The sequence below is a fragment of the Sturnus vulgaris genome, chromosome 19 (genome assembly GCF_052056855.1).
Source record: "Sturnus vulgaris isolate bStuVul1 chromosome 19, bStuVul1.hap1, whole genome shotgun sequence".
Taxonomy (NCBI): Eukaryota; Metazoa; Chordata; class Aves; order Passeriformes; family Sturnidae; genus Sturnus; species Sturnus vulgaris.
The window spans coordinates 5,661,499-5,688,262 of NC_142261.1; the positions used below are offsets into that span (position 1 = coordinate 5,661,499).

At 42.3% G+C, this 26,764-nt stretch overlaps 1 long non-coding RNA gene across 3 annotated transcripts in view; it reads left to right on the forward strand.

Annotated features, from left to right (window-relative positions):
- The window catches only part of LOC148221639 (uncharacterized), a 48,147-nt gene that overhangs the window by 8,460 nt on the left and 12,923 nt on the right, over positions 1-26,764 (forward strand). Inside the window, exon 2 of one of the 3 annotated variants that reach the window (XR_015807635.1) lies at positions 3,790-4,025. The exons of 1 other annotated variant lie outside the window; for it this stretch is intronic. This is a non-coding gene — a long non-coding RNA (uncharacterized LOC148221639). Of the gene's footprint in view, positions 1-3,676; positions 4,026-26,764 lie in introns of all 3 variants that reach the window. One more of the 3 variants, XR_015807636.1, reaches the window with a different exon arrangement.

Sequence of the window (26,764 nt, forward strand, 5' to 3'; positions counted from 1 at the left end):
GGAAGAACCTGAGGCTTGAGATAGAAGTTATGGAAAAAGCTGCAGGAATGTCCATCTCAAATGTCCTCTCACTCTCAGGACATCAGATTATGGGAGGTGAAATCCACCTGCATCCACCTCCAAACTGAACCCACTCCTGGCAGAGTCCTCGACATGGGCAGGCTCCAGACAGGGTGATGCTGCTGGGCTGGGGGATGAAGCCCAATTAAAGTTCAGTTAAGAGGCTGCTTTACTGGGAGAACAAAGGTTGAGAGCTGCATTTGGAATGGGCTGGGAGAAATAATGGTTTTTTAAAATAAGGCTCCATTGTTTTAAATGCTGTATTTTGTCAGGATGTGCCAGCTTCCTCCTAATGAAAGCCTGCAAGAGCCAATCACTGATGCAATGGTCCCTGCCTTGCAGGGTTCAACCTTAGTTTCAAGGTTGTGAGGTTTATTTCTGGAGGCTAAATTTACTGTATAAAATCTTTCCAAAAGCTAGCTAGCTAATGTAATGAAAAAGCAATCAAACTCTAAGAAAGAGCCATTGCAACAGAGACAACCCACCATTATTAATCCAGCTAAAACCAAAGGCTAAGGTCTGTCAGCCTTAAAAATGAAATTAATTCCTTCTTAGCTCTACAACCTTTAATTATTTTCACTAATCGATGAGTTATAAAAATATAAAGAAAAAAATTCCAGCTCAACCCAAATGAAATGAAATAAAAGCACAGTGGAAGCAGCCCGAGGTTGGAGTGGCACTGGTTTTGCTCTTGTGGTTTCTGATGTCAGAGCACTCTGTGATGGGATTATTTCTCCATGCCTCACGATCCATCCATTATTGTACCCATATTGCAGACTTCATGTCACAGTCAACAATAAAAAACACCCTTGGCAACCTCCATTACATCCTGCAGTTAATTTGCGTTCTCGCAAAGTGCTTATATTTACTATGAGTGATAATCATAAATATGCATGAGACCTTAAGTGAGGGAGAATGTGCTTAGGAGCTAATACAGCAGGAGGTTTGCCTAGAAGAGATGTCAAAATCAGTTCACTTTTGTTATATATGAGTAATTTAATTTCCTCTACAGTGTTATTAGGGCAAGAATGAAGTAACATTCTTTGGCGTAATTGAAGCAAATCCTGGCAAGACAAGAGGATAACAAAGCTTTTCCATCTCGTCATGTCAAACTCTTACCTTCTATTCAGTGCACACAGACGGGTTCTTTGTGCTGAATTAAATTATCCAGTTGAGTTTATTAACTTGTGATGTCCCATGACCTTCAGCATATTTACTGCTGCATCTTTAAAACTGTGTCTTTAATTTACTCCTTCACAACAGCCCTCGTTTTTGTGTCAGATCAGAAATACTGGTGGCATTCAATCCTTTCTCAGGTCTTGATTTTCAGCAGCAGCATCCCTTGATGAGCCCTGAAACATGGAGCATTTCCAGTGCTCCCTGGCAGATTATAAACCAATGAGCCAAGGATTCCTGAGGCTGGGGAGGAGATGTGGGGAGCTGGCTCTGTTCTTTCCCCACATTCCCTGATGTGATGCTCAAGGGCATCGTGGTTGTATCCTGGGAGCCAGGGGGACCAAAGGGAGCTGTGGGACAAACCTGCTGCTGGGGCCTCTCACAGTGGGTGACTTGAGTCAAATTTAATCGATTTCAAGCTGTAATATTCTCCAAAGGATAAGCTGCAGCTTTTTCAAAAGACCCCCTGAATCACAGGAAAATCAGTTACCTGTAGCTGAGCTGGGCCATGATGCCTGAGCCCCTCGATATTTTTTCAGTATTTCCACCCCTGCACTGCAACTCAGAGCAAATCCTTTGACTCCAGAGCTTGGTGGCCAAGCACCAGGGTTGGGGTTCACAGCCCTGCACTGCAGGCACTGACTGATGGCCCCTCAGCAAGACCTGCCTTTGATATTTATTTGATACTTACCCAAATCTCAGACAGGACTGCTTGGCATGATCCAGCACGGCAAAGGCTGAGTGACACTTGTCTCTCCTGCTACTGCCATCCCTCTTACCTCATCTGCAAAACAGGAATAAATGTTATTTATACACCTGGGTAAAGCATTTGAGAGCATCAGAGGTGAGGTACTGTGCATGTGGATGTGTTATTAGGTCTATTCATACAGGGAAAAATAAAATGACAACACATAAGCGATTTGCAACAACTCCTTTCTGCACTGTTCAGCCTGGGAAGGTCATTATGCACAGTTGCTCGAGAGAGTGAAAACTCCCCTGCTCTGAGCAGAGCTTGCCTGAAGGGGGAATATTCCATACACCAGGCTCAGGCAAGCCTCAGCTCACACATCAGCTTATCTTGGCCATGCACAAGTTCCCCTTTTTTCATATGGTATTTAAAACTCTTCAACTTGTACATTCCTGAATATGTGAGATAAGAACAAGTCATTGCAAGATGAACCTTGGCTCCCTAAACCTCCCCAAACAGGAATGGAATGGATAGAAGCAAAAAGAAGGAGATATTTCCCAGGTGTATTGGGTGGAGCCACATATTTGTTGCAGATGCTGTATGTCTCATTTATCATATGCTTCTACTCTTGGCTTGTTTTTAATTGTTCTCTTGAAATATTATTGCTACATACCTGAATTGTGAGACTGTTTAATTGAGAAAGGTGGTAAATGGCAGCCATTCCTGGAAGAAAGTAGTAGATAAATAGCAGCAAAAATAAATTAAAATTGAATATTAGCAAGCAAAGCAAGATTTTCTGAAATTTCTTACAGTGATAAATCAATGACAAATTCCTTCATATCCAAAGAAGGGTAAGTCATGGAAATTAGGAGTAGCCTATTACCTTTTCTTGGACTTAATGGATGATCTACCTTTAGGTATTAGACATTATCCAGATGTTCAGGATAATTCAATCCTTTAGCCTTTGGACAGAGACAGTTTGCTGTCCTCTCACCCTCGAGCACAGTGACAGGGATCACTTCCCCACAAGGTACTGAACTGAGCCAGGGAGCTCATCCCACATTTCCCAAAGGAGAGTCAGGAGGTGCCTGGAGCCACCTGGGTCCATCAACAATGTCTCAGTTTAAAACACACTCCTTGGCAAGTTAAAAAAAAAATAAAAAATTTAATTCTACCCTGTCTGCTGTGCCCTTGCATCAGTGCCAAAACTGCTGTGTCCTCACTGTGCCCCAAAGATCCAACCTGAAACACAGCTCCAGGGAAATTAAGGGCACGTTTAGAGCACAGCCAGAGCTTCTTGGCGGACTTGAGATGGGAAGAACCCTTCACTGTGCTTTTGTTACTTGCATGTGAATTGATGCAGTGATTCTGAGATTTTTAAGGCTAGAAGAAAATATATTTATCAGATCTGACCTCCTGAATCACAGATCTCCCACAGGCTGTGGGTGCTGTCTGATGTTGGAGGAGTGTAGCCAAGGCTCCATCTGTTATTTTACCCACTCTAGACCATTGTTGGTGGAACTTAAATGGAAACCCTTGAACTCTGTCAGAAATGGAATAGAAAACTGTTTTCTGGCTGGTGTAGGAAAAACTGCATTAAGCTAAGCTACAGATGAAATTATTGTTATATTCATTGTGAGGCTGCTATGACAACAGATGAATGCTGCAGGTAATTTAATTACATTTCTGTCAGCCCCTGTGCCTTTCAGGAGACAATGCAAAAGTCAGCAGCGTTTTCTTTTAATATTGCAGGTGGCACAGAAAATGTCAAATTCTCCTCCAGAGGGCCTAATGAGAGCATTTCACCTCAATCACAAAACATTATTTAGGTATCTTGAAGGATCACTCCTGTTTTTTTTCCCCAGCATTTCTGACTCCATGAACGTTCCCTTCACTCTGCTCACCAGGCAGTACCACACACCTAGAGCTGAGTGCTGACAAAAGCTTTCTGCACACCTGCCCACCCCACCAGAAAACCAGATTTGTTCACCCAAAGGTGATTCTCCACATCCCCTTCTCTGCTTCTCTGCCTTTCCTGGGTGTTTTTGGAAACCACCACTCACTTGGCTGCATTAATGGGAAAAAGCGTCGAGGGATGGAGGTGAGAAAATTCCCTTTTTCCTCTGATCATGAGCTGTGCAGCAGGGAGAGGGAAAAATTTCTTTATAGACAAGGTATTGACTCACAGAGCACCTGTTCCAAGCAGGTCACACAGGGCAGGATTCTGTTGCACGGCCCCTGAGAGTTGAGGGTAGGGAATTCTTGCCACAAGGAGCAAAATTTTAAATATTGTTATGTGTGTGTCATTTCCTCACGCTGAGGGACAGTATTTTCCTGTACAAAAGTCCTAATTTCTGTAGAGCTGTGTGAAAACCTGCACTGATGGACTGCATTGACTTCAGTGAGCACTGTGGGAGCTCAGCATGATCTGTGTCTTACCAAGGCTGGACCCAAGATCATTCAAATTATCTTATAATTTGCATTAATTAAAGTAGGAGCATGGCAATTATCTATTGTTTATCTGAGGAAACCATCTGAGGAGCAATCCTTCCATTGCAGGGTATAAACTCAGTTGCCATGTAATTAAGTCATGGCTACAGAAGCACTGAACAAATGTGCAACAAGATTCAGATAATACCTTAATGTGATAAGAAGTATCCAGGCATTTAGCTGGTGTTGAGGAAATTAGCCACACCAAATTAGATATCAATGAGCACATTTGCTACCATGTCAGTTACCATTCTGAGTATAAATTGAAACCTAATCAGTTATTTCTACGGAGCTCTTGCATAAACTCAGATTAGGAATTGAAAAAAATACTGTTATTTTACAATGTTATAAGCGTTGCTCTATGTGTTTTATGACACTGACAAAGGTGTTGTGACATCACTGCCTTGTCCCCTGTACTTCCCTGGAATGGAGAAAGAAAGGTGGAATAACAGCAAGACACAGTTTAAAGTCAACACTGAAAGTAGTTGACAGAACACTGAGGTCTTGAGACATCTCACCTTTTTCTCATCTCCTGAATACATTTGTGCCTTGATTTCTCCTTTGGCATGTGGAGGTCATGATGCTTCCATTACAAGGAGCTCTGAAATGCCTCTTGATGGAAAACTCTACCAAATGACAAGGATGCACACAAAGCTGCCCACAGGCTTTCCTCATCACCTTCCTCTCAACATACTTTAGGAAGAATTCATTGGAAATTCTAATAAAAGCTGACATTGCCCAGTGTCTCCATCCTGAGGCAAAGAGGGAACTCTCCTAAGGGACACACTGACACACTCCAGGATCATAAACTCAATTCCATGTGTGTTGCAGTCCTTCACAATCCCACAGAAACATCTGACTCACTAGAATCTGCATCTTCCCTCAAACACAGCGTGCTCCATGTCCATATGATTATTTCCTAGCATCTCTACAAGATCAGGATTCATTTTCAGACGAGTTTCTCAGAAACACAAAAACTGCCTTTTAACATCCTACCACCACCTCCCTCTCTCTGTGAGGCACAGCCTCTCACTCTGTCATCTCTTACATGATTATTCAGAGTGCCTTTATTCATCCTTCAGAGATAACTGTCTGGCATCTTCCAAACACCAATTTCTCTCAGGGTCTGTATTTTTCTCTGATGAAAAGGAAATATTTTGGTCTGTGCATCCAGCCTTGCTGCTCAGACAGTTTAATGAATACATCAATAAAGCACGACCAGAGGAGGAGAGGGAGGTGCACAGTCATTAGGATCCATCATTAGCATTTTGCACACCACCACAAGCTTTTGTGCATGAGCAATTAATACAGCAATAAATCCCACAATGAGCTGCAGAAGCTCATTGAGGCTAGGAAATGTAAACAGTGCCCTCCACTTAAAATAATTGTGAGGAACATTTAAGAACCTTCACGGAAAGGAACAACTGAAGCTTCTGCTAAAGGCACAAAAATCCACCCCCAGACATGATGGAGAAACCTTCCACCATCTCAAAAAGAATCCATCTGAGGGAGCCAGAGCAAATGCTGTCCATATCAGATACTGAAGCAAATATCTGGAACGTCCTTCCAGATCCATAAGCTACCAGCCCACCTAAGTGTAAATAGTAGGTTTAGAGAAGTGTAAACAGGGAGTTTACTCCAGTCCATTTATCCCCAGACATGATGCAGAGCACCAGCTGGTTTATTCTGGCTGCATGAAGAAAGACAGGTGATACCTGATGTGTTGGTGCACAATTCACTCACCAAGAATTTTGAACACTCTTGAACAATGGGTTGAGTTCTTGCAAGGAAAATGTTTCTCTCTGTATTTTTGACTTGGCATTACAAACCCTAGTGCTGGATTTACTGTCCTATAAGACCCTGGCTGGAGATAAGTGTGATAGTAATATGGGAATGTTCTGTATGGCCTGAGACAGGGCCTGGCTCTGCAGGATCTGTCCCACATGGAGTCAGAATCCTTGCACTCATTTCAAACCTTTGCCTTGGGTACAATTCTTCACCCATCCATCTAAAACACTTCACAAGGTTAAGTTTGCCCAAGGAAAGCACAGGCAGAAAGAATCCCCTCCCAGCTTGCTTGTACACACCAGTTACCAGCAACTTTGTTAATAACACATTGCTCATGCAAATTAATTCAGCTTAGAGAAACAAGTCTTGATGATTATAAAATGCTGCAATCACAGTATTGCTTCCGGCCAGCTGAGAGTAAATTCATCAAGCATTTGTTATTTAAAGCTGCTGTGGTGATAAATGCTTGCCTTCATTTATGATTGTACACCAAGACAGAGAGAAAATGGAATACATAAAAATGACTGCATGATGGGAATCCCAACAGAAACCACCCGAAACAAAGGCAGGGAGATGGGATCTCTTTCCCAAATGCTGAACGATGCTGATCTGCAGCCACTCGTCCTCCTGAAATGAGGTTCTGCTAGGAAAAAAGCAACAACAGCCACCAGTTCTGCTCTGACAGAAGTACTGAGTGTGCTCTTGTTGGCTGGATCTGATAAAAGCCCCATGGTGCCAAGGTCAAGGACAGGGGTGCAGTGGTCTCCCCTGCCCAGCACTGCACACACAGCAGCTGTGATGATTATGGATGCTCCCTCCATGTGTGCAGAGCATATAAAGAGGAGGATAAACTCCTCTGAGTTTTTGATAATAGCCCTGCTGCTGCTGTGGACCTTTGCTCTGTATATGACATTACAGTAAAAACAAAAGGAAAATGAATCCAACAGTAAATACCCACAATTACACTGCACTAATTGTTTTAATGGGTTTATGTGGAGTCAACGTTTCAGGCAGTGCTGCCCATACAGAGCAAGTAATTAACTCCATTGGTATTCAGAGTAATGGCAATTAAATACAATGAGCTGTTCTACTAATGAATGTGGTGAGAGCAGTGCAAGGCAGGGAGAGTTGGTTGTAACTTTTAATTCGATGAGCTCTGCCCAGCTGCCTCCTGGCAAGCAGCTGATGGCAAGTCGATCAAACTGATGATCATGGCCAGCCCCAAAAGCATCTGAGGGTGGGGGGAATTCCAGGAGATGGTCAGGGGCTGTTTTTCCACGTTTGCTGTCAGGGCTGACTTTGTCCTGAGCCGCAGGGTGTGTCAGCAGCAGGATGCTGGTACAGCAGCACTGACCTGTGGTTGATTGGCTTTGTGAGTCTTTCCAATAGACGAGACAGTAAACATGTCCTTGTGCAGTGTGGGGATGTTCAGCAGCCTCTAACAGGTCCCCTGGGCAATGCTTTATAAATTCCACCTGCTCTGTCCTTGTGCAGGGAGGAAATGCTCCTCTGGAGTGGGCTGGCATATCAGAGAGTCCTGGTCCCAGGTGGAGGGAGAAAAGATCTGAGGACAAGAGGAAGCACAAAGCCCTTGGACCCTTCCCTCTCGGCAAGCTGTGTTTGCCAGACTACTGTTGTCATTTATCCTAGGATAACATCTTAGAAAAAGGAACTGAGTTCCCATCTACGGCTCTATAAGGAAATTATAAAGCAGCTATCTATTTTTTCATTAAAATTAAATAATTGAATCTGTCCAGATTCATGTACTTTCCCCCCATGAGATATCCAGGAGAATTAAGTTTCAATTGACTTTCCAGACCTTGGTTATCATAGGAAGCTTTTAAAAAATCGGGACATTTGGCAATTTGAAATTCAAATAGGTTTCAGTCAATATGTTTGCTATTGCTAGACAGGCATCTTTGTCCCCTGGGTGTTTAATGCCTCAATAAGTAATTGGTCCTTTCATCTTTTATAGGCACAGAGTGAGGAGTTTATGGCTCATACAGTGAATTGTCAATACAAAGGATCTTTGCACCAGTTTTAAATAACCCAGCTCCCAGCTCCATTAAATCCTGTTTAAAATTCCCCCCTCCCTCCACACACCCACTACCAGCCTTGAAGCACTTCTTCCCTCCCCTGATTTTCAGTGGCATCCTTAAAGCAGCTCAGCTTCACTCCCCAAGCCCAGACACTGGGAAAAAAAGGAGGATGAACATAAGGAATAGAAATCTGCCCCAAACAGACTGAAATTCCAAGGATTTCCACGAAAATTCTTGCTATGCCTTTATCCATTAAGTCTGAAACTCCAAGTAGCCAATGCAGCACTGTCTAAACTGAAATCAGAATTTCTGTTTTCCATGAAACTGTCGCATTTTTTTTGCATTCTGATTTTTTTTGCTGGAAGTTAAAATACTTGAGGTTAATTTTTAGACCACTGAAACATGTTTCAATCAAGGAAAAAAATCTGCCATTGAAATTGGACAACCTTTTGTACCTTGTGCACTACATACACTTTCATACCAAGTGCAAGTATTAAACCCCAAGCAAATGGGTTTTTTTCAGAAGAAAAAATCGTGCTAATTTCCAAGAAGCTCAGAACTGAAAGTTACCTTATTTCTTCAAAGCAGGCAGTTTCATAATGTGCTTTTCTTTCAGCAAGTCAGGATTTTGCCATCTTTCTCTTGGCCAGCTCCTAGTGAGGCAGGACACAAAAAAAAAGCTGTTTTGGTCTATGGAGCAAACTCACCCCAGTGCAGAAAACAATGAACTCACAGGTGTTTGTGCAAGGACCAGACTCTGAGGAGCACAGCCAACCTTCTATATTTTCCTTTTTGAATATGGTACTGCCCTGAATACTGTACCTGGATATGGTACATCTCCTGGCAGTTGGGGATGTGGAGGAAGCCTAATATCAAAATTTGCATCTGGGTTTTGGGCTGTGAAGAGTTGTGGGATGTGCAGAGTTTGATTTAACTTTCTGTAATGATGGGAATAATTTCTCTTCTTGTACTGGGTTTTTTCTTTGTTGGGGGTTTTTAAGTCAACCATCACAAAATATCTTTTTCAGGCTAAGTTTCTGATTCAGTCAGACCCAAAAAATTTGGGAAGTCCCATTTCTTGAGGCCTTCAACCCAAAGGACTGCCACACGATTCTGGTCAGTCAATGCTGCTTCTAACCACAGAGATTTTCCCTGACTCAGTGCACAAGAACATATTGAGCCTTTTCACAATGGATGTCCTCCATTACCCTTGTCCTGGCCCTGGACTGGGGATTAGTAAAGAGGCTGTACAGATTTATATCACAACCTGGCAAGAGACAGAAACAGGTTTGTGTTGTGTGAATGGAGAAATATCTCAGCATTACTTTTCCTTATTGGAATTGCAGCATGTCCTTCTGGCAATGAGAGATCAAATGCTTCTACAAGTAGCAACTCTCTTATCCCTTAGTCTGTAAAGCCAGTCAAAACCAGAGCCCAAGAGGATCAGGTTGAAAAAACCTTCTCTTCAGTTAGTCATTTTTTCAGTCCATATTTGCTCAGCCCTCAGAGGAATGAATAGAATATAAAGCAACTTCCAAAGGAACAGTCCTTGTATCAGCTAAAATATTACAACATGATGTTTAGAAACTTTGCTAGGTGTTTTCCCCACGCTGGGACTGTGGCAGCTCTTGGCCTCTCTGAGCAGCCACATTGAGTTTATCCTCAGGGGCTCCTGCTGCTCGTGGTACTGCAATTCTGCACCAGCTTCCCCTGCCTTGGCATGAGGAATGTCTTCTCCTAGGATCAGACAAGGCAAAATTAATTAACAGATAAGGGTGCTCACAGGGGAGACTGATTTGCTTTCTTATACAAAAAGCATTGCAGATTAAAAACTGCAACTAAACAACTCACAGAAAACTGAAACCGCTGGAGAAGTGGGTGCTTTCATCCTTTGCAGATTAGGGAGACCCTCACCTGCAATCAGGATTGCCAAATTCCCCAGTCCAGCCTGGCCACTGATCACTCATTGCCTTTGCTTCGTGCAAAGGGGCACAAAGGGAAATTTCCCTCCCTGATCAGGAATGTGGAGAAGGCAATCACTGCCATTTGCATTCAATCAGATATTTGTTCCCAGTGATAGAAGAGCATGAAGACTACTTGAAAAGCACCAAGAAAGTGCTATGCCATTTCACTAATTAAACCCACCCTTCTGCTCTAAAATTGATGAATAACGACACAACTTGACTCATAATCCCTTTGTCTTCTATTATTTACTCTTTTTTAACAGTGATTTATGGGAAGGTAGTGCTTTCATTATTCTTGTTAATTACCTCTCTTCTCTACTTCAGCTTGTAGAATGTAATTGCCTGAAACATAAATCTAGTCTTGCCACCTATGTTCACACATCATTAATATTATTCCGGCCATTCCTATAAAATCTTTATAAAACATGATTATACATGTGCCATTAAGTGCCATGTTGTGTTGAAGATGCACTAAGCATTTTCTGAGCACGAAACTGGTCTGTGTATTAAACTTCCCTGTTTGTGCTACGTGTTTACGTTTCCCCAAGGACAAAAAACACAAACAACATTAATTGGTCAGTGACTGTAGATCCAACAGCCCTCCAGAAGCCCCAGCCCTGCTAAGTGGCTGCTGACACTTCTGGGAAGCAGAGGCAGCTCCATGAACAATGAGCTCTCCTTCACTCCCCACCCCTGGAAACAATAATTTCATTGGATTCAACAACGATTACTAGGCAAGAGGGTAGCAGACAAATGCAGCAGCTACTCACTCAAGCGATTATCAAGTTTCTTTCTGCGTGTAGGTAATCCCCAAACAAATTATTTTCATCCTCTCTGCAGCTGATGTTCCAGTCAGACGAATCACAGAGAGCAGACACTTCCAGCGGCTGCTTTTTTCCCCACATTGTAATTTTTTAGTATTGCTTATGATTATATGTAAGGAAAAAGCTATTAGAAGGAGAGGAAATGCATTATCCCCAGTTTGTTTTTGACATTATATTAGCTCAGTATTTGTCAGGTTTCTGGTAGTGAACAAGTTTATACACAGCACTTCATCCCTCCAACAAAACACTTGGCTATATGAACAGCAGTAATATCCCAGCTGAGCCCACTGAGAAACATCTTTATTATCTCTCTCAACAACAAAACCAACCAAAAAAACCCAATTAATTTCTTGCAGACTCATCTACTGCATTATTACCTAAGTGCTTGATTTGGAGGTACTGGATCAGCTAATGGAAGCCCTTCAGCCAACAACTATTATCAAGTGTATTTCCATTTACTTCCATTCCCCACAATCACAGAAAGGACAGCCTATAAAACCCTGCAATTGCATTTACAATTGTTAATTACTGTAAATTTAGTGTTTGAGATAAGAGCATTTGCTCTATCCATGTTTCCCACCTGATGAATCGTGGCTATTATTGTTTTTAGTTGGATTTGCAGTGACAAGGTCCTGCCTGGGGGGTTCCTCCTGCCTTACACCAGTGTGCAAGATCCAAATCAGACCTTCCCAGCCCCATCAGGGCCAGGACTTTGAAAACTCAAACAGCAATGCAGATCTGAGAGGCAGGGGCCAAAGGGAAGCAACAGGGTGAAGTCTGGTAAATGAAGTCAAGACAATTTCTCTGTCTTTTCCTATTCTTTAGTTGGCTCAAGGAAAAATATTTCCTGGGGTAATGGCATTCTCAAGAATGCATTTTATCTGAGGAAAGCTTTGTAACTTTGTTACTTTGTGGAGGGGAGCATGGAACAGGATAAGAAATATGAGTCTTTAAATCAATTTTGTAAATCTATGCCAGATTGGGGCAGGGAGCATGAAAGAGGTTAAGTCAAAGGCCATACCCACCAACAATTACAGTTCCCAGAATTAGGCAGGCTGTTTGTTTTTTTTTCTAAGGAAACATCTAGTTCTTAAAATAAAGTCTATCTGATATGAGCCATAGAGGTAAAGCAAGTCCTGAATGCAGAATGTACTACAGAGGAGATTTCAGGCTCCAAAGGAGTGGATAAATTTCACACCAACCCTAATTTAAACTGCTAGAAGAGACTCCCCAGCCTAAAGCAGTAACCCAATAGGGCCAACTATGAGGCATCCAATCCCATTTTAGTTAGGCTGGTTTTGTAGGAAAAGTTGACTGACTTGCTTCTTGGCAACCTGTTTTTCTACATTTAGACATCTGAGACGTCTGCTGAAAGCTAAAATTCTGTCCTGGTGGTTGAAGCCCTACATTTGGGAAGTGCATCCCTGCCTCCTGACCTCCCCACCAAGGCTGGTTTGGAATACAAGTGTCCAGTGTGGATGGTCAGCAAGGAAGGTTGCACCACCAGGGGCTCCTTACAGTCAGACACTGAATTTATTTTCATGCCAAGCAGGTCCCTCTGCAAGTGATTTAATTAAAACTTCTGAATTAATAAGCTTATCCTTCATTAGTAGTCAGAGTAATAAAATCAGCATGGAACTTCTCTTTAATGAAACAAAACATACCTAAAAACCAAAAGGAATGTAAAGAAGCAGCTGTAGCTCTGTGAGCTGCTTTTGCTGCCGTGGGTGCTTCAAAATAATGACTATCAGGCAACTGCTGGGTGTGTTTTAGGGAGGGAAGAAAGACTGAACAAAGGAGCGTGTGTCAGAAATAATGGAATCAGCTTTGGAGGTTAAAAACACGGGGATGACAGGGGAACACAGAGATCTGGTACTGCTCAGTGTTCTTACAAACCAAAGGTATGCAGAGGTGATGGGTGTAAGGCACAGCAGATCAGATCAGCTAAAATCTCCTCTCCCTTTGTCTTTGTGAGGAAAAGTCACAAAACCATGGAGATGCCCAGACATGGCAGGTACTGGGACCACATCACAAGGTTGTGCACCAGGCTCATCTTCAATTCTGGGTCCATCACACACCACTCAATGCCTTTTGTCTTTTCTTAAAGTTTTCTGCTGTTCCATGGTTTTGCCTAAAAACGTTGGGTTTGTAACAGAAGATTGTATCTCCTGCACAGCTGGGGGTTCCTGAAGCTAGTTTTCTAAAGAAAATGTATTTTCTATCCATTGCCTCCATGAGCCTCCCTACCGAGAAGAGTTTATGTTTAGCTACACTAAGGACATAATAAATGCAAGAGAAAAGGAGGTAAAGCGAGGATTTAAAGACCTGTATCAAACTTCATCACTGGAAGGTCTGGCAATGAACACAATCCTATTTTTTTCTCTTATTTTTTTCACAGAAACCTCCACATCCACCTAAGGGATATTTTTTGTTTTTATTTAAAGTACCTAAATGGGTGAACTGGTCAGACTCCAATTGTATCTGAAAGGCTGCAGCTGACACACACTGGAGACTTAATTATGTAGTGTGTGGCTCCATCTGTCAGCTGCAATATCTTTTGTTACCAAGAATCAGGCTGCCATAGAAGATGACGTGACACATTCAATTTACTTTCACAAGGATAAGAGTTCTGTGGGCATTTGAATGATGCTGGGAATGAGAACTACATTTACACTCCTTGTATAGAAATTGAAACGCTATTTACAGCAGAGTTTGTCCAAAACATGAAGCTAGGATTGAATGGGTGGCAGTCAATGCGAAGCTGAAAACCAGGAAACAATTAATTAAAATATCATTAAATGGAGGATAGATTTCAACAAACCTGCCTGAGTAGAAATGCACCCATGCACATGCAGAAAAAAATCTGAAGAGTGCTTTTTGTGTTAAATTACTGTAAACAGAAATTGTACTAAAATTCAAGCACTTCTACAGGAAATTTGAGAGCAAACTGCAAAGATCATGAAATTCCATTTAGGAGGGAGAGGGGATAAAGTTTTCCATTAGAATAGAGATTTTTGACCTTTTTCAACCTATCTACTATAAATATTCTTCTAGGTTGGTGCAGATTACTGTAAAACTTCAGACATGATGGCTGTAAGGTTTTCTTTCCTTTCTGCCTTTGTAGACAGCTCACAGATCATCTAGTGAGGTATACATATTTTTTTCATAATTTTCCTTAATCCACACCTCTCCCATTTCAGTTTGTGAAGCCCAAACTGAACATGGGAAGCAAAGCAACCAGTGGAAACATGATGGCATATTTACAAAGAGAAAATGCAGAAAAGTGAAAAGTATACTGTGAGAGATTTTGTTATTTGCTCTAAAATGAAGCCTTGTTAATTAGAAAATGCTTTTCACAACTGATTTAATTTGAAATTGGAGAAGACCCCTTTCATTTGCTTATAGGCTGCCATATATTTCAACTGATGAACAACAACATTATTTTTAGCAAGCTATACATTCATCACAGAGCGATGCATCTGGCAGTCTAACCTGCCATTAAGTCAGTAGGCAATAAACAGTTTTGAAAAACTCCCTATATTTATCAGCTTTTGAATTCAACGGTTGCCCAATTACCCCTAAAATTGTTATAATCTTAGTTTTAGGTGAAAAGCTTTTATTGAAAATCTACTAGTTATCTTCCATAAATGTTAGTCATAAACAACACCACTAAATCATAAAAATATAACAGCTTGTGATTAGTCTGGAAAGAGACTTATATTCAGTTCTAAATGTTCTCTCATCCCAGCACCTGACAAGGACTGATAAATTGAATTAGCTTACTTAGTGTGGGGTTTGCTGCGAGCTTGCTTGCAAACCTCCCTGGAATTTCTATTTTAGCATCCTGGCAGAAGTGTGAAAATTCAAACTCCAAACCAGATTTTCTGAAAATGGCCCCAGATTGTGAGGATCTTACAGGATCCTCTATCTGCATTCTCTTGAACATGCCTCTAACACTGGATTTTGTGTCTATGCAGGTTTGAGTGCCCAAAGGCCAAAGTAACCTGAGGCCAAGCAAACCATGACTCCTGCATAACTCATCCTGTGCCAAGCCCACCTGTTCTGATCAAACTGAACCCCCTTACCCTACGCTGTGTTCAGGTTTTCAGAGTGAGCCACAGCCATGGAACAAACAGGAGACAGGAGCACAAGGATGGGCACAAGGACAATGTCCTGGGCTGGTGACAGCTGCAGCTCAGAGCCACGATGAGCAGCACTGAGACTTTATGGGCTCCACCAAGCATATGTGCCTGCATTTCCCAGGCTAATTTGTACTGTGCAACTACTGAAATCCACCCCTTCCTCTGCAACTGTTAATTCACTTCCACTCCCAGTTTGACAAACTAACTGGAGCTGAAGCTGAGCAATACTGGTAAAGGAGAATTCACTGAACACTGACTGGAATATTGCTCTTGTTTGCAGCCTAAGCTGAGAGCTGCTGAGGGAAGGAAGCAAACCTAGCCCATAAAACCAGGGCACCAGGGCTGCTGGCTAAGAAGGGAATGGCTGAAGGGAGGATGCTGCAGGAGCAGCTGCAGAAATCTGCTCTCCAGAGGTCCTGGCAGGGAGGTGCCAGAGGGCTCAGGGGCTGCTCCCAGCTCCCTCCTGGCAGCCTCTGAGCTGTGCTGGGGATGAGCCATTCCCTGCAGAGCTCTGCCAGCTGACAGAGCCAGCCTGTGGAACTAACACCTGCCAGCTGGCTGCAGCCCTGGGGTGAAGGTGATTTTTTATTCCATCCCCATATTTATCTCCTCAAACGCCTCCCCTTTGCATCCTTGCCAGAAGAACCCCCCTAAGGAAACCTCGGGGCTGGTGGGGACAGAGCAGGGGGAGATGCTGGAGGATCCCAATGGGAAAAGTGGAACCTGCCCTGTTTAGAGTTTTGTTTAGCAGCCACATGGGCACCTTCACACCTCCCACATGCAGATAATGTTCCTTGCTTCCCAAATGCACAAATCAAGCAGAAAAGACCTCCAGACCTTCCAATTAAATCCCACCTAACTGACACCACAGGAGGCTTTTGACCAATGCAGAGAACTGAGATATGTTTCACTTCAGTAAAATGGGTAAATAGTTTCTGCTGCACACCAGAAAAATGTCGAAGACATGCAAACTTTAAACCGCCATTTGGCATTAAATACTTGTAAAAGCCTTTTTTCCTTAGATTAATATCTCACATTTATCTGCACTATACATTTTGGAGACATGGTGAAAATTGCTTATTTCTAATAAAATGTAGCAAGAGTACCCTGAGGAAAAATTACTGTGTTATGAGATATTTTTCCCCTCTACCACAGCCAATTTAGTTTTCATTTAAAATTCAATAACTGCATCATACTCGGAATCTTCCATGACTGTCATAATGACTTTGAACAAAAAGTGTGCTGTAAACAAGGAAGATTAGAAAGACATTATTGAGGTAATTTCTCCCCAAGTTTCTCTCACACAGTCAGGGATGCAGAAAACGGATGCAACAGTTAGTGTGGATATGATTTAAAAATAAGAAGGAGAAAGTAAGCACTTTGTTGTGCAGATACTTTGGTAATAAAAGCATTACTGCCCCCATTTTATTTGAGATATATTTTACTGCTCGGTGGAAGGAAACGCTTCGTTGTTTTCTCACTGCAACGTTGATCTTAGCGAAGAAGACAAACAGTATAATATTGTTAGGAAAATGCTGCCTACTTGCTGTAACATCTTCTTTCCTTGTGTCTCCATCCATGAGGGGCTCTGGCAGCAGTGCTGGGATGGATCTGCTGGGCAGGGGCTGCTGCTCCAGCCTCTCCATCCTGCACCCTGTTGCTCTGTCAGTAGCATCACTTCAGGAGAAAAGGCAGAGGGAAAAGAGAAAACAAACCCTTTTCTGTTTGCCTGGTGAGTGGCTTGTACAGTCCCCTTACATTTTAGGAGTCTGCTCTTTCCTGCATTCTCTGGGGATGCACAAAAAAACACCTGGGCAGCTGCCCTCTCCCCAGGACTGAGTGCTCTGATTTTGCAGAAGCGTGCAAAGTCAATTAAAAAAAAATTCTGGTCAGATTCTTTGCCTCTTGACTAATCTAATCAATGGATTTTAAAATGCTAATAGCAAATTTCTGGGGCTTGCCAGGTATTTAAACCAGAGGAGGTCTCTGTAGGCCAAACCCTGATCACATTTATACCAGACAGTATTACTGGTGTTGTATAGACACAGGATCATGTTAACACCATTGACTTTCTCCCCTTTTCATTCATCAACATTTATATCCCAGGAACTGACAGGACACCTGCAAGCAGAGGTAGCTTTTTACATAGCTATGGCATAGATGTTTTCAAAAAGTACAGGGATCTTTGGAAAAATGGATTATGAGGAGCAAACAAAACTTTCAAAAAGTAAACCAAACTCCTGTAAGTGACCAAGAAAGTCGTGGTGTGCTCTCTGACACACACAGAGTAAGAACCAGTTTGTCATTGCACAGGACTGTCCTCAAAAGATAATCTACTACACGGATTTTCCACATCTCCCTGGTTCACTCTCTGTTCAGTGCAGTGCTGCATCTGTTATTTTTTATAAACACTTATCCCTAGCCCTCAGTTTTGAGAAAGGTAAGAAACAAAAGAATGGATTCAGCTCCATCCTCATGCCATGCATCTGTGCACGAGGAAAACAATTGTGGGAGTGCTTTCCTACAGCCTGGCCATGCCATGCTGATTCAACAGTTGGGATTATGAGATAAGAGGATGCTGTTCAGACTGATTAATCAAACCCCCTTATGCTTGCCAAAGCCTAATTATTCTTTGATCTACATTAATGACTTCAGAAAGCATAGCACACCTGGTGGGAGTTCTCAATGGGGAGCATTTTAGACTAAAAGGAAAACTCCTCCCTGTGTCACAAAAACCTAATTTGCTTATATCAGTAGAATCAATTGTTTTATACAGAGCTGTGTCTCCCACAGGCCTTGTTGGTTGTGTCAAAAGATAATGTAGGCAGCTTTTACTTTTATTTTATCAAAATGGTATTGTTTGACAAATAGCAAACTCCATCTCAGGGTGACTTGAAAAAACCACATTGTTATCACAAGCCATGGCTATCTGCAGCTTTTTATTGAACAGCCTGGCTGTAACTCACATGAGCACAGAGGCCTTATCTCATGGTTTCTGCATTTCTGGGAGAGGAGTGAATGGCTCATGCCCCAGGTTGAAACTCAGCAAGATATTAATTTACAATCCAGATCCAGAAGCATTCACATGGATAAGGATGACACAGCATCACAAAAGGAAAAAAATTCTGAATAAAGCAATTCACTGCAGCTCTACTTGATTTAAAAAAAAAAAAAATCCCAACACTGAGACAACTAAACTGTTGAAAGCATAATGTCTGTGCCTGTGCACAGGGAATTTACTGCATCAAACAGGGCCAACAGAAACACCTAAATATGACAGAATTTTCTCTAGCAAATCTACCTGGAGTTGCATCAATTTCTAACAGAAATTTTAAGACTGGCATGAGTGACAGACAAACAAAGAGGTGTAGGTGAGCACCACAGACAATAATAAAACAAAGGCTTAAAGAACTAATTTACAACCAGAACAAGTTATGGTAAACTGATAATGCCAACAGGGATCTTGTTTTGGTTTCCTCTAATGCTGTTGAGGATAACTTTGGGAAGAAGATATAATTTGCTTTACAAGGAATATATGCTCAAATCCCAAAGCCAGGAATACAATTTCCTGAACACTTGTGGTTGAGACCACCTTGACAACCCTCTAAATTTTGAGAAGCTGATACTCCTTACTGAAAAATTTAACAAAGGAAACAAAGAACAAAGTTTTCATATCAGAAAGAAGTGCATCAAAACAGGTGTTGTCTATGCAGAACTCAGAGGAAGCAAAGAAACCAACAGTCTGGTGTTTCTCTGGGTACATGAATATTTGAGAGGCCTGGAATAAATCAGTGCTGGAGTTTTGTAACAGAATGACAGGCATGAGCTGTGTTTGCCAGATAATCTTGGAACGTATCAGTTTCACAGCATCACACGGAGGAGAGGAGCAGATCTGCGTGGTACCAACTGCCTGCAAACCAGGACATATCCCCCAAGGTTCCTGCTCTTTATTTTATTTACTTTTGAATTTTAATGCCCCGGGCACAGCCTGCTCAAGGTGCCCATGGGCCACTCTCAGTGGCTGGGAAAACACAGCACACAGCATCTGGAAGAGAAGTTTGGGATAAACCAGCACTTCCCACCCACAGCCACGAGGTTTCCAAGTACCTGCACAAACCACACCGCATGGAAAGCCACGAGTGTCCCCCTGCCAGCCCAGAGGAGGCACCAGGCTTTAGGTGACATCAGTGTGTCCACAGGGCTGCACTGGTACGGGCAGACATTCCTGCCCTGCTGTGTTTGCCTTGTACCGTCATTTTCTTCTCATCAAGAAACAAACTCGATTATACTTTTCTCTGCTCCAGGCGTTACTAATCAGCAGGCAACTCCCTCAGTAAGCCCAGGCATTTCAAACACCTCCTCACACACACACACATCTCAAATAAGAAGTGTTGCTTCTATACCCCTCAAGGGGTGCAGGCACAGCCATTAATCTTTCTTTCATCTCACAGAATGCTAATAAAACAATCACCTCCCTATCCCTGAATTGGGTAGGTCCTAATTAACATGCTAATTGGGCAGATCTTCCCTAATGACTCCCAAACCTCAGCAGTAATATGTTATTTAGATAGAAAAGAGTTATCTAAAAGTGAGGTAAAATTAAAAAACTGGTGAGACAGAGCAGAGTTTGGATAGGCAAAATATTGAAATGGACATTTCTGCTGTGAAAATTAAAATTCTCCACCTGTCTATGCTATAGATCACAGATCCAGTACCTTGCAATGTTCAGAGCAGGGATTATTTTGGAGGTAATATACAGCTGTAATAAAGAATATTATTCATGCAGAGAGAGAAACCATACGAGTAACAGTGACATTTTAAAATATATTATTAAATCTGTTCATTTTAATATCTAAATAAATATGGCTTTTATTATCTGACACATAAATGTAGAAGTTGCTTTGCAAACCCAGCAATGCCAGCAGCTCTGGCATTTTGTATTCATGAGCAACTTCAAGGTGGATAGTTCAAGTCTTAATGGAATTAGTCCACTGGGGCTGGTATTGTGTTTATGCAGTTAGAGGCTCAATATAATCAAATTTCTAAATAGAGCATTTGCTCTCTTCAGAAAATAGGACTCAATAATAATTTAAATCCCCCGTTAAGCTAAAATGAAAATATTGGCAGATGCCATAGAAGTCATTGTTCTGAAGTTTTCTTTCATGCACACCTCGTAGGTAAAAGCTGAGTTCTTCTAGTAAGAAATTAGGTTTGAATGTTACAAAAGAAAATCTTTGATGTGTATTGCTTGAAACATGCACTGCAGGAGTCCCTGCAAACCTGGCCTTGCCCTGCTGCAGCTGTGCATGGGCAGCTCCAGTGAATCCTCTGAAAAGCAGATTTCTGTACATGGGGCACTGCAGCCAGGGCAGCCTCACACCCCGGGCTTGTGCCAGGGAGGACAAACTCTGGATCACATCAGGATCACATGGCAGCAGCTCACCCTGGCCCAGGCAACTGAGACAAATCTGAAACTTGGGCCCTAAACTGGAAAACCTCAGGGGAAAAACAGATTTTATTTTTTCCTTGTGCTTTTGGAGCACCAAAAATAAGAAATACTGGTATTTGGACACCATGGTGTTATTTCATACAGATTTCTGGACTTTAGCTTCATTTAAAAAGCCGTGTAAAGTAGTCAAAACATTTCACTGAGATATTTTGTTTTCTCATGCAGAACAGTTTTTCATTAAAAGGTGTTTTTACAAACTGCCAAACATTAAAATGAAATATTTTTGTCCTGTGTTCTGCTATTCTTTCCAGTTTTGATTTTTATGACCTTTGTTCATAAAAACAAAATTCTTTCCTGTCCTCCCTCCTCATTTTACAATGTCTAAAAGTAAAAAAATAATATCTCCAACTATTAGTATGTTTTTCCTGCATATGAGTTAGGGACAGGCAATGTAATTGTCATTACCTGTGGCTGGTACAGACCAAGAAAAAACGAGTCCTGAAAAAAGCTGAGCTTTTAAGGGTTCAGGCCCTGTTTTTCATCATTGCAAATCTCTCACTTCTGAAGGCCCATTTGATAAAGAATTTGCTGGTTTCAGTTACTGGAAACTGCAGTACAAATAGTGGCTTTAGATGTATCATCAAAAGTCCTGTTAGGGGGTCAGCACCCTGCTCCACAAAGTCAACAAAGCATTGGTTTAAACAAAGCCCCTGAGCCCCTCTGGCACCACACTGCTGCTCTTGCCTTCACACGAGGCAGTTTGTAACATGCATTTAGATAAAATACAGAACAAGAGGCATCAGTCTGAACAGACAAGACAGCCCCAGTAATATAAAATACAGCCTAAAAGAAATCTATTTCTTTTTTACTTACGCAGTACTGAAAGTGCACGGGATCACAAAGACACATCACTGTTTTTTGAACAATATCAGGTGGTTTTTTGGGAGCTGTTGGCAGAAAACAACATGGCAATGGAATTACTGCAGAGTGGCTGGGGCTTCCTGTTGGTTTTATGTGGCATCAGCCATGGGGCTGGGCAGTCCTTGGGTCCAAACTGCTGAGTTTCTTTCATTTCTCAGCAAGGGCTTATGGAACATCCTCAGCCCTGCCTGATCCGTGTGTTATTCTGAGCACACAGAACTCTTTTACAGCACCATTAAAAAGCACCTGCTTATGGTGTCTTCGTTCATCAGCAGATAAGGGGCCTGCCAGTGATGGCAATCCTGGATGGAATTTACAAAAAAATCAGTCTCCTGCCTGGATGAATTTATAAAGCTGACTCATGCTCCACACAGGCAATCAGACACTGGGTATTTTACCATGTGACTGGATAGGAACAAGGGACAGCTTTCTATTTATTTATCCAAAAATACCTGTAAATGCATAGATATACTTTTTTTTTCCTGCTATAGAACCTCTTCAGAAGACATCATTAGTATTTCTGTGTATCACACTATGGCAATGTACTGCAAAAGCTGGGCTTGAATGAAAGGCAGTCATGGAAAAAGGCTCTCAGAGGCTCAAAAATAATGTAACAAAGAGCTTTAGGGTGAGGTAGCTTGCAGGGTGTGTTTTTCTGACAGAAACTCATTTCCCTCAGCTGTATTCACATCTTCTGCATGCTCACATCATGGTTCAGTGATATAATTTATCCATCTTAGACCAAACCTGCTGCAGCTGTTAGACACAGAGCACTGGCCCACTATGAGTTTGCTCTGCTGATTCAAATATTTTTTTAGAGAAAGAATTGACAGGTTCAGTTTTCACTGTCAGGATCATGTAGCAGTTTTCACTGTCAGGATCATGTACCAGCTGTCTGAAGCACTTTAACATTTTCTGAGATCCCATATCCTCTTCAGCTACCAGAAGATAAACAAAAGCTCCTTGTTTTACATTTTACTTAATTCACTAGAGATGCAATTGCATGTCCATGCTTGATCTGGTTCAAATCCATGTGGCTAGATGGTCCCATAAGAGCATGAATTTGTATAAAGGCTGGAGGATAGCCCCCTCAGCCTTTGCTGGAACAGTTCCAGGTTGTGATACCCCAGGGCCAAGCCTCTGGTCTAAGCAGAGGGGCAGGGGAGTGCTCAGGTGGCAGCAAAAGCCCCAGTTTGAGATTTGGAGCCAAAATCATGGTGAAAGATCTGACCTGAACCCCAGAGCTGCTGCAGGCTTTGCTAAGGTTGGACCAGTTACATAAATAACACTTTAGGTAATATGGACTGTGAAGTTTTTGAAAGGCTCTTTTTGAAAACCTTCCCTTTTGCTCTTTGTTTCAGAATTGCTTTTCTCCCTCCTGTTTTCTTTTGGTGTTTCTCAGAAACCAGCTTTAACAGCAAGAACTTTCAGCTGCCTGGAAAGAACAAAACAAAGGGAGGAAACTTTTGATTTATAACCTCTTCTAAACAACAAAAAAAATACCCATGTAAAACATCCCCTGATGAGACCTAGGTCATGATGCCACCCCTGCCCAACTGAAGGTGCAATGGCTTTAAGTGAGCTCAAAGAGAGCTCAAAAGAGAGAAGACTGTTGAGCCAGCTGAGGGTCTAACCTTGGTCTTTCTGAGATGACCTGTTTATTGAAGTTGCTGTGTGGAGTGTAATAGATCAGTGGGTTTTGAAAATTCACTAAAGGATGTGTGGGCTGAAAGCGTTACAGCTATGTAAATGGAAATTTTCTTTCTAAAGAGTGAAATATGCAGATTTTGCTCATTGCTTCCACATAAGCGAGTGACCAAATGAAGAGAAAACTGATCAAGAAAAATGTATGCATAATAAAAATGTGTACATGCTTCATCTAAAATTCATTGCCTCCAAAGCCTCACCATATAATTACTTAATCTTGAGCAGCTGCATGCACAATAAAATTTGCTTGCACTAGGTCTGAACAGAATTAATTTTTCCTGAGGATTGTAACACAACCAATACCCTCCAACTGTTCAGCAAGTAGCAACTGAAAGCACCACTGAAGTAACTTGAATTAAAAAGGACCTGCTCAAACCAGATTGATTCTGAGCTGACATTTGCTGGGTTTAATCATATATTTCATTGTATAGCAGCAAGAGCCTGAAGAAAAAACAGAGCTAGTGCACACAAAAGTTTATTAATGAATCAGATCCCATCCCTGCGTTGCTCTGCTCAACAAACATGAGAGGCTTTATGTCACAGCTGAAATATTTTTCATTCCTGCTGTGAGCTCAGGAAATTTGGGCCATAGGCAGGAGATTTTAGACATTGTGCCTATTGCCATTATTAGTTTGCTCAGGCTGCCAGAAGCTCTGCAGGTAGGTCAAAGGGCTGGGGTCTCAGGAAGGGTTTGGGGGGCATTGAGCCTCAGTGTGGAAGGAAAGGGAGAGCCTCAGGAATCTTCATTGAGCAGAACTTGAAAAGAAAGATTCTCTCCACCCTGTCCTTCAGTAAAATCACTCCTATGCTGACAGCAGGATTTGTTTCAATGTACCTCATTCTTAAAATATCTGTTCCCATCAAATTCCCTTGAATAACGTTTATTGCTGGGTCACCTGCCTTGAAATGGGAGCTGCAGGCAGGGAAGGGACCAGACTGCCCTGGAGCCCTGCTGTCCTTTAACCTGTGTCCTCACCAGCCCCCCTGCAATGCTGCTGCTGTGAGCAATGCTCTGATTACCAGTGAGTTATTCCAACAGCCCTCTGCTTGCTGCCTGTCCAAACCACACAGGAGGTGACTGACTTGCTTACACTGGAGTTAAGAGAATGTCTCCCACTTAAAATTAAAATTGTTAAAATTGTCTGGCTGGACCAGATACCAGGTAGGGAAAGTTCAAAGTCCCATAAACTTAAAAGTTGAAATTAATGAATTTGAAAGTTTACTCCAGTAAGAGGAGCTGCTTGACAGAGATTCAGCTCCCACAGTGAACAAGGGGCTGAAGGATCTTCTGAATTTATCATGGACAGCTCTTCCTTGCAGAAGCAGGCTGCCCACTGCCATGCTCAGCTATGAAATAAAAGAAGTTTTACACTAATCACAGGACCCAAAACTGCCTTTGCCCGCCCCCAAACCCAAATGAGTTCACCTTGGGATGACAGCTGAGATGGCCATAGCCAGACAAGGAGGGTAGTGGCCCATGTAGTTTTGTAATTAAGCTAGGTTTGCAAAGTTTTTATTTTGGAGAAAAAAACTCATCAGGGTCTCTTATAATTGGAAATGAAACTAAATGAATGCCACTGCTTTTATTCTGGCAGCTGAATTCCAGTAATGCTTAGCAATTGCCGTGTTTGTAATGTAAATTTACTACTGTCGCTGCACTGAAATAGATTTCTTCTTTTTCCCTTCTCATCAAAGTAAAAAATGTGCTCCAGCTGCTGCTGATCAAGAACTTGGAGAACATTACCCAGACTATTATTATTCAGCACACACTGCCAGGTGCACAAATAACTCACTAGCATCTTTCTCAACCCAGTTAATTGAATCATGACTTGATTAGGTTCAATAGACAATACAAAATATTTTCCAAGTTTGAAAAGTTTGACCTACCTTGGATGAGTAAAGAGTGATAAGGGACACATTTACAAGAAAAATCAGCTTTGCCTGTCTCATCTGAATCCATGTTCAATTTTCTGAGCACTCTGGTTTTAATTTGCTTCCTTCTCCCTATTTCTGTTAGTGCTGGAAGACAAATGAGCTACCAGGTTCCACAAAAGGTCAAAAGACAGAGCAAGAGAAATTTTAGCATAACTGGATTTTCTCATCCATTGCATGATTCTGCTGCACACAGATGGGATTTCTGCTGTGCTTGTGCTCTCACACAGGACTGCCACAGCTCCATTTGGCAGAGGAGGAAGGGATGTGAGGAAGGTTTGAGCTCTGGTTCACCACGGGTCCATCCAGCTGGGTGTCCCCCAGCAGCCATCAGAGAGCACCACTCCTCCAGGCTGCTCTGTCTCACCCTACAAAACAATGCTGTGGCTTAGAATAAGCACAGGTACCCCCAAAGACGGGGGGAGATGTTGGTTTGCCTGCTGAATTCATCTGGAAAGGAGGTAAGTGCAAGGGAAATGAGGGAAAGTTACAGGGGAGAGGATCTTTGCTGCTGTGCAGAAATGCCAGACCTTGCCTTCATGGAAACCCCCATTTTTATGGGAACAGAGTCCTCGTCTCCTAATTGCCCAAAGGGTTTGTGTGTTTGCCAGCAGAAGCATGGAAATCAGCTAGAACAGTGGCTGTGCCAGATGGACACACTCTCCTGCTGTGTCTCTTGCTTTTCCTTTACCTCAGCTGGCAATTCCCAAACTCCCTGTTTGCCATGCTGGGGTGACCCAGAGCATCTCTCCCAGCCCACATTTTGGGATATAGTCCCATCTCCAGCTCAGCTGCACCAACACTGGATGGAGAGCTGCAGAATCCCTGCAGCCTTACCCAAATCTGGGGTGTCTGAGAGGCATTGCCTGGAAAAGAGCAGAAGGAACAAAGGAACAGAGCAGGGCTGTGCTGTCAGCACCACAGCAGTGACAACTCTCCAATTTCTGGGTGACCTGGCACGTCACAGTTGGGATGTAGGAACCCAGAGGCTCGTGTGTGGGGTGGCTTTGGGCCAACACATGCATTGACAGCCTGGCTTTGTGCTCAGGTCTGACCTTTCAGACCTACCATCACTGCACATTCTCCTCCTGTCACCCCCTGCCCCTTGTCGGGATTGCAACAGGACAAGATTCCCAGTGGCTGTAAATCACAGCTCACCTCCAGCAGAGCTCACAGGGCTCTGCACAACCCATCTCTCATTCAGAAGGGCTCACAGATTTTATTATTTTGTGAAATATTAGGCATTACATAGCAGGATGAATTTGACTAATTCTGACAGAGTTGAAGTTCCATTCATTAGCATTTGTATAATATTCTCAATTTCCTCGTTAATTCAAAATTGGGGTTTCCTACATAATCACCAAGGGTACTTTTTTAATAGACATCAGCCTCAACTGTCAATCCACTCAAACTCTATTTAATAAGCTCTGGAGTAGAGTTTTCCCTTCCAAATTGGGTTCTGTTTTGGGCAAAATTCAGTGAAGAACAGGCCAGCTCTAAGCATCTAGCTTTGTTGTGTTGACTGCCATGTGGAAAAAGAAAAAGCCCATCCCCTAAAAAACAAAATACAAATCAAGAATTAAG